This window comes from Anolis carolinensis, chromosome 1 (genome assembly GCF_035594765.1).
Source record: "Anolis carolinensis isolate JA03-04 chromosome 1, rAnoCar3.1.pri, whole genome shotgun sequence".
In the NCBI taxonomy this organism is placed as follows: Eukaryota; Metazoa; Chordata; class Lepidosauria; order Squamata; family Dactyloidae; genus Anolis; species Anolis carolinensis.
Window position 1 is genome coordinate 275,635,222 of NC_085841.1, and position 8,692 is coordinate 275,643,913.

Genomic DNA, 8,692 nt, shown 5'->3' on the forward strand with positions numbered 1-8,692 from the left:
GTGCCCCCCCCCCCCCCAATTCCCTCCTGAATTCCCACATGCCAATAGGGCAGGGATTGTCCTGTCTTCAACCCTACCTTCCTTGTGGTGTGAGAAGCTATGAATAAGGTAGGAAGTAGGTACTTCTTTCTGGTCCCTCCATAAAATGGCATACATCAGCCTAACCCCAGGTTAAAGCTATGTTTGATACTTACAGGCTTTTGAGCTGTGTTTAATATAATTTAATGTAAATTCTACTTCTATGAGAAAGGAGGGATAGGAATCTATATAAATTGGTTCATTTCATTTTGTAAGAGTTTCTGTTGCTTATTTATCAATATGACTGTTCACATTGCTTGCTCTACCACTGACCTTTGTCAGGGCATTTTGTCTACTAAAGTGTGTTGCTATTTCTCAAAAGATAAAACTCATGCAATTGATGCAGATCTAAAAAGAGCAGGAGAAGAGTGGAAAGGCTGTCTCACAGGGGAATGTAAATGCTATGGTAAAAAGCTGCCTCAAGGAGATATGAGACTGAGGTGGCCGAGGAGAGCGTGCGGGTAGGTCACCACGGGACACTTACAAGAGAAGGCAAAAGGGAAGAGAAACATAAGATTCACGGGGATCTGTAATTGAGGAAAATGAAAATTTTACTACAGTTGTTTCACCATAAATTACTTAGGCTGGACAGAAGAAGGCAACATTGTCTTTATTTTCATTTCTTTTTCAGAGACAGGAAAAATTATCATACAATAAACATTTTTAAACACATGTTATCATGCACTAACATGCCAAATTCTTTGTAACTACAGTTGGATAAACCTGTCTATTTCTGGTCCATGTATTCAGACCTAAATCCATCCTATTCAGTTTCTACCCAAAGTCTTTAAAAAAGCAAATTTGTAAAAATTGCATTCATTTTGGGAAACAGCTTTCTTTAATATATACACTTTGCATGCATCTTTATGCAAGATATGCACATTTTGTATTACTTTTTGGAACCAAGAATTGCACTGCAAAGTCTGAAGGGCAGCAAGTGATTATGGACCTCATCACATGCAGCCTTACCAGCGTTGTGATTCACCAGCCTCTGTGGCAAATCGGGGTGGCATTGGAGCAATCCCAGCACCCCGGCCGGCAGCTGATGCTTCCCCGTCCCATGTGGGAAAGCATGGCTGTATGGCTGATGCATGGAGCAGCCCAGTTGTTCCTTACAGAACACAGGGTTGCTTTTGTGTTGGCGGTGGCACCAGCAGCTTCCTACCATGCTGCTACCCTGCTTCACCAATGAAGCCCCACTGGAACTCACCCTTGTATGATGAGCAGAGTGGTGGATCTTTATGGGCAAAGTGGGACAGGAGCATCCTAGGACGCTAATTTTGCCCCATATGATAAGGTAGTCAGTGATGTTGTCCAGTAGAGACTAGCACCTGTATTTAGGCCCAAATCAATTTCCCCCATCCTTAGGGAAAATATGTGTTTTCACAAGCTGTAGTACTCAGAATCACCTGGGAAAATAAATAGCTGATTTCAATTCGTTTGGGGGGGGGGGGGTGAATGACTATCTCTATGGATACTTAGACTCTCTTCATGTTGCACATTCAGTATCAATTTCTTTTGACATGTGTCTTCCAATCAACAATAACCAGATTACTTTGTATGAATGATAAAATAATTGGAACCCCGCCCCTGCCTCCTGAAATGAATTTTGCTTGTTCCAAATAGTCTATATGTTGTCAGATCTTACAAAAAAATCCCCCGTAATTTTTATGGGATGTAAACATATGGGATTTAAACCTCAACTACAAGGAGAGTCAACTCTGATTAATCCTTGGATGGCAGACCGCCAGTGAATACCAGATGAAATTCATGCGGTCACCATACAGCAACAAGTGACTTGAAAAGATGAGCATGCCCTCCCCCCCCCCACCAAACATGTCACATTACTCTGTATGAATGAGAAGATAATTTGGTTGCCTCCAAATTTTTGGTATCTCATGCAACCTGTGATTTAAGACAGACCATCCCAAACATACCCACAGATCACTTTAACTGTCATGATTCAATGTTGTAGACTCGTGGGAATTGTAATTTTATATCGTATTTTGCCTTCTTTTTTTCTTTCTTTTTTCTTTTTTTTGCCAAAGAGTGCTGGTGCTTCACCAAACTACAACCCTCACAATTTCATAGCATTTGGCCTTGGCAGGTAAAGTTGTGTAAAAAAGATTTAATTCTACAGTATAGATGCACTATACTATAGTATTCTGTGAATTAACTGCCCCAGTAGAAATGGTAAAAAAAAAACCATACCTTCAGGCAAAGCTCTATTTAAACTCTTTTGATGTGTCAAAAGATATATCTATTTATCTATCACTTGAGAATTCTCACAGAGCCATGCCATGTCAGTTTAAGGAATAATAGAACACTTGTCCGATATTTAGCACATTTAAGTTCCATTGATATCAGTGGAAAATATTTAAATTTATCATTCATGTTACCCATCCAATCTTAAGGGACCAAAAATTGCTTAATTTCGTGGTATCCATAGTAACTTTCTTTTTTACCTTTTAAAAATGGCATGATGGGAAAAGGGCCTTTGGCTGCTCAATAAGATGAATCCATTGTTCCACCCGACAGGATCTTAATAACACAAATACATTTTCAGATGTAAAAGGACCTTCAAATATTTATAACACAAGAAGCTTTATAATAAAAATAGCACCTGATGTTTATTATTTTTTATTGGCCTTCTTAGCAAGATATGAAAAGACCAGGATGCTGAGTGTTTCAAAGATTATACCCCACCCTCCATTTCTACCTCTGGGAGTAATCTCCTTACACATTTTGACAGTTAAATGTGAAAAAGCGAATAGGGTATATATCTAATATCACTAAACAATATCTCACTTTCCCCAGCAGCTGTTTTCTTCTTGAGAGATGGATGTATGCAGTATTTTAGTTTTTATTGTCTTTATTACCAGTGGAAGAAATGAAAAAATGTCTAGTGTTTGTCGAATTGCCTGGATTCAAAAACAGGGAACTGATAACTACATGAGGACAAATAACAAGTAAGTAAAAGTGACAAGTTTTGCTTTCAAAGAAAGTTCACCAAAGCCTTTGAAGTTCTGCACAACACTGATCTAGACCAGGGGTCCCCAAGCTAAGGCCCGCAGGCCAGATGTGGCCCTCCACCGTCATTTGCCTGGTCCCCCGCCCTAAACTTTAGATTTAGGGTCACCTTATTTATTTATTTATTTATTATTCTGCTCTTCTCACTCCAAAGGGGACTCAGGACGGATCACAAAACACATATACAGCAAACATTCAATGCCACTATACACAGACAACTTGAAACAACTTGAAGGTGAACCAGCCCTCTGCTGAAAAAATTTGAGGACCCCTGATCTAGAACAAGGAAGAACAGATACTACACTTGATCTTAGCCAAAAGGCCGAAAAACTTGAGGGCAGCACTCATAAGAATATGGGAGAAATATAAGAACAGATTTTACATGAGGGTACCAATGTGGTTATCTCCGCTCAAAGCCGAACATATGAGGGAGCTACCAAGAGATAGATGGTTGACATATGGACAGCTCTTAAAGTTGGAGGACAGAGAGATAAATCTTAAATCATATGAAGAGATTAAACAATTTGAACCGACAATAACCTGGCTAAATTATTGGCAAATCAGGGAAAGTTTCAAAAAAGATAAAAAGACAGGATTTGAATTCAAAGAAAACTGCTGGGACAAAGTACTAAAAATAGAAACAAAAGTTATAAAACTTCTATACCAGCAGTTGTTGATATGGGATACAGAGGAGGATCAAATCAAGGAGGTGATGATCACATGAGCAAGGGAGGTAGGCCATACGATAGCCATAGCAGATTGGGAAAGGATCTGGAAAAGGAAATTAAAATTCACATATTCAACAGAACTAAAGGAAAACTGGTATAAGGTTTTTTATAGATGGTATATCACTCCGGAAAAGCTGAGGAAAATTGACAAGGGTAAAGGAGATGGGAAATGCTGGAAATGTGAGGAACATATAGGTGATTTTATGCACATGTGGTGGAAATGTAAGAAGGTAAAAGGGTTTTGGCAGAAAATTCACAAGGAAATGGAGAGAATACTTCAAAACAAGTTTGAATTAAAACCTGAGTACTTCCTCTTAAGAATAACAGATTTTTCAATGGAGCAAAACACAGAGAGGCTTTTTACTTACATGATAACGGCAGCCAGAATTTGCATAGCCAAATTATGGAAAACCCCAGAAATTCCCTCTTTAGAACAATGGATGTTAAGACTAATAGATATCAAAAATATGGATATGTTGACACAAATAATATCTCAGAGTACTGCACTAAGAAGGAAAACAGACTGGAATAAGTTGAAACAGTACCTGAAAAGAAAGAAGATTGAACTCGTGTGATGTATGATAAGAAATAACCCTGGGGGTTAGAAGGTGCATTATAGTTTAGCCGGAATATATTATGGTTAATAGATACACCTCGTGATGCAGAGGACTTGGAAGGAAATATATTCTTTTTGGGGTTTTTTTTAATTATTATCACTGTTTTTTTTTCTTCTTCTTTTCACGCTTGTTTTACTTTAAAACGATAAATAAAATACTAAAAAAAAATAGAACAAGGAAGAGAATTAAGCAACCCTCAGATTTTTCTGGAGTGCAACTTCCATCAGCTTTAGCCAGTGTTGAGGAATGCTGTGAGTTATAATCCAACCACATATACGAGACTTGTGCAATTCTGGGGATTTTTCAGGGGGTTATACAAAACAAACCACTGAATTTTACAAATCACTTTCGTTCAAACTGATCTGAGCCCAAGCCTAATGGCAACCCTATAAATGAGAAATCCTCCACAGACATCAACTGCCTTGCTCATAAATTACAAATTTAGGTCTGTGGCTTCCTCAGTTGAATCAATCCACCTATAGCATGGTTTGCCTCTTTTCTTGCTACCTTCCACTTTACCAAACATTATTGTCTCATAAGGGAGTCATATCATCTCCTGATATGTCCAAAGTATCACAGCTTAAATTTAGTCCTCTTTTCATGAGAGTTTTTAGTAATCCATGGTATCCACAGAACTCTTACCCAGCACCATGCCTGAAATTGGTTGATTTTTTTTGTTTCAAATTTCTTCACAGTCCACAAAGGACAGAGTATATTAGAAGTCTATGTGTCTGGTGTTTCAGCTGTGGTATTGTTTTGCAAGATGTTAATACATTGTTGGACAAACAACCCTGAGACCTCTGAGCAAAGCAGCAAGTTGGGCTAGATCATTTGAATATTTCTGGGAAAGTGTAATTTCAAGTATTTCCTTACAGATAAGATGAAAAATTAGTGTTTCAATGGACCCCTCCCTTCACCCACCCTATTAATATAATGTGATTATTTATTACCCAATTTAACTGCACTTATTGTTTTCCAGACAGTGTTAACAGATCCTATTAATGGCAAATATCCATAAAATTTCATTGGCAGAGCAATTTGAACATTATTCAAGTAGTAAATAGATTGTCCTTAGATCTAGCAGGAGTCATTCCCATAAACCTGAATTCAGGGTTCACACAGATTATGTTTGAACTAACAACGTCTTGTGTATCTAGAAAATAAAATCAAAACCGAAAAAGGTTGGAACTTTTTTCCAGATTGGTTACTCAACAGAGCCAAATGAACAGACAGTTACAAACATCCAGCAGCTATATAATTGCAGTATAGATTTAAAAAGTGGTTTGTATCTAGGATCCATTTTCCATTGATGGAAGGGTTCCTTCTATCCATGAAAAGGCTTTAATCTAGCAGAGCAAGATTCTTTACTACGAATGGAGTAAAGAAACAGACTGTATCTACCAATCCCACCATTACAGCATGAGAGGTAGCTCTAGTGCAAGGTTGAGCTCAAGTGCCATTTCCTTCCTGATAGATACATTCAATTTAAGAAAAGTTGTTAGGGAGTTCATTCCAGTGGTGGGAAGGGCCTAAACAAACAAACATCAACAAAATGGGACCAAGGTTACTGGCTTATAACTACCCTTCTGCCTGTAACTAAGATGCTTTTCAACCCATTAGAAAGCTGCCACATGATAGCATTGTGGGAAAGGGGGAGGCCACTTGGTGACGTATAGATGCCAGGTTCAGCCACCGGGCCCCACTCACACTAGAGGATGCAAGGGGCCAGGGGACCCCTTCCACTCAGAGCATCTTCAGTTGATGTGCTTCTGCCACTGAAAGAAATGCTGGGTCATGGATCCGAGCTGGTCTTTTCATATTGCTGTTTGACACTAGTCAACCATAACAATTCCTATTCATCCAGAAAACCTCAGTCAGTGAGGCAACATGTCTTCCATTTCTTTACACTTCAGTGACTTTGCTTATCAGGTGAAAGATATATCTGGTAAATCTCCCTGGTGCAGCTAGAATGACGAGCCTCTTGCTCTCCCAACAGTGAACTGTACAAGAAAGTAGATAATGGATGTTCTTAACCTGGCAAATTGAGGTGTTCTGATTAAAATTATGTGTAGAGGTTCTGCTTTGCCATCGATTAATGTTGCTGAATGTACAAAAGCAGACTTTTCTTGTCAAGGATGCTTTCACATTTCCCTTTTCTCCTCCTTAGAAGTGGTATATTCATTTTCTGACCCCTGTAGAGTAATAAATATTTTATGGCAGATTAGCTACCTCACAGCATTTCTAATAAGATGCTATGAAATCACTTTTCAGTCAGTTGATCTTTTCTGCAAGGCGCAGCATCATTTATAACAGAGTCACCTACTGACACTGTCAGGGTTTCCTATCAAGAGGGAAACAGGTACCAGTCAGCCAGGGAGGCCTGGTGTTAGAGATCAAGTGGTGCTGACATCCCTAGTAGAGAGTGCCACAAAACTTTCCATCCTCTCATATAGGCTGTTGAAGTGAATTCCTTGCCCAATTATTACAGCCAATCTCCTTCTTTGGTCTGGGATGTTGTGAGAATAGCATGATTAGTTGGAAGAACAGAGCCGAGTGAGTGGACGTTACCCAATAAAGATGCAGGTGGGCTGAGAGGTAGAAAGTAAGCTCGTGTTAATGTTCCAAGTACAAAGATGGCACTATCTGCAAAAACAACTGGTGTTCTTGGAAATTGTGGGGTCAGATTGATGTAAGCTTTCAACTTTTGTGAGGAAAATACTCAAGTCCGGAAACTGTCACATGATGGTTTCTGATTATTAAGGTAAAGGTAAAGGTTTCCCCTGATGTTAAGTCCAGTCATGTCTGACTTTGGGGGTTGGTGCTCATCTCCATTTCTAAGCCGAAGAGCTGGCGTTGTCCGTAGACACCTCCAAGGTCATGTGGCCGGCATGACTGCATGGAGTGTCGTTACCTTCCCGCCGGAGCGGTACCTATTATCTACTTACATTGGCATGTTTTTGAACTGCTAGGTTGGCAGAAGCTGGAACTAACAGCGGGCACTCACTCCGCTCCCGGGATTTGAACCTGGGACCTTTTGGTCTGCAAGTTCAGCAGCTCAGTGCTTTAACACACTTCACCACCGGGGCTCCTTATTCTGATTATTACCAGAAATTATTCCATATGAGGTTGCAGGGTTAGTCCTAAACCTATGTTTCGTCATTCTTTTGAACACAATAACCAACAATAAAGATAATGACCCACCAAATCCTTTTTACTAGTATTAGTCTTTATGCCAGAGAAGGAGATGGAGAGGAGGGGGAAAGTCTGTGTGAGAATTTTACTTCTGCTGTGCCCCTTCCCAAATCGTGGACTCAAGAGCTTACAAAAATAGAAATAAATACACATTGAAAACCACATATGAATGAAGACATACATAAAATCATAATTGTTAAAATGCAGTTAAGCTATTTAAAACATTAAAATTGTTTACAGCTAATCCATTAAAAAGGTAAAAGATAAAAATCAATAAAATAGCGCACCGTGAAAATCCTTGCAGTTTGATAATAAAAATCTGTCAAATTGGAAATGTTTTCATTTGCTGACAAAAGGAGAGCAAAGAGAACTATATCCTAGTTTCCTTAGGAGGTTGGAGTAGCCATGAAGAAAGTCCCATCCCATGTTCCTATCAGATATACATTGGAAGGTGATTATCTTTCCCTAAAGATCTCAGAGTTTGGGAAAGTTCGTACAGGAAGATCTGGTCATTTACGTACCCCAGAATGCCAAACGTTATCCCCAGCTTGCCCATCACATTACTCTTCCTCACACACAATTTTAACTATATGTTTGTCATAGCAACGAGGATACATTCTACTTAATATAATTCAACCAGACAGAAGACAGTCTTAACCATTTGTGTAGAGTGGCAATTTCATTTGCTGTATTCAAAAGAAAGTGTCCAACTACTGATATAAATTCATGTATTCAAGGCAGTGTTCTTGACCTTAGAACTGTCTCCATTCTCTGAGGACTGGAGATGAGGGTCTAAGCTTTGAAACTGAGGGCCAGGTCCTGTGATATGGCAACTTTAACTGTAGATCATAAGGGCAAAGAATGAATCCCTATTTAAATTGTTAAGCTATCTCAGATAATAGCTGAGTTCATTGGCGTTCATTGCCGGAATCACTGGGTTGTTGTGTGTTTTCCAGGCTGTATGTCCATGTTCCAGAAATATTCTCTCCTGACGTTTCACCCACATCTATGGCAGGCATCCTCAGAGGTTGTGAGGTACATGGAGAA

At 39.2% G+C, this 8,692-nt stretch overlaps 1 pseudogene; it reads right to left on the reverse strand.

Annotated features, from left to right (window-relative positions):
- Positions 1–3,338: 3,338 nt before the first annotated feature.
- Positions 3,339–3,442, reverse strand: LOC134295745 (U2 spliceosomal RNA; annotated as a pseudogene).
- Positions 3,443–8,692: the final 5,250 nt, after the last annotated feature.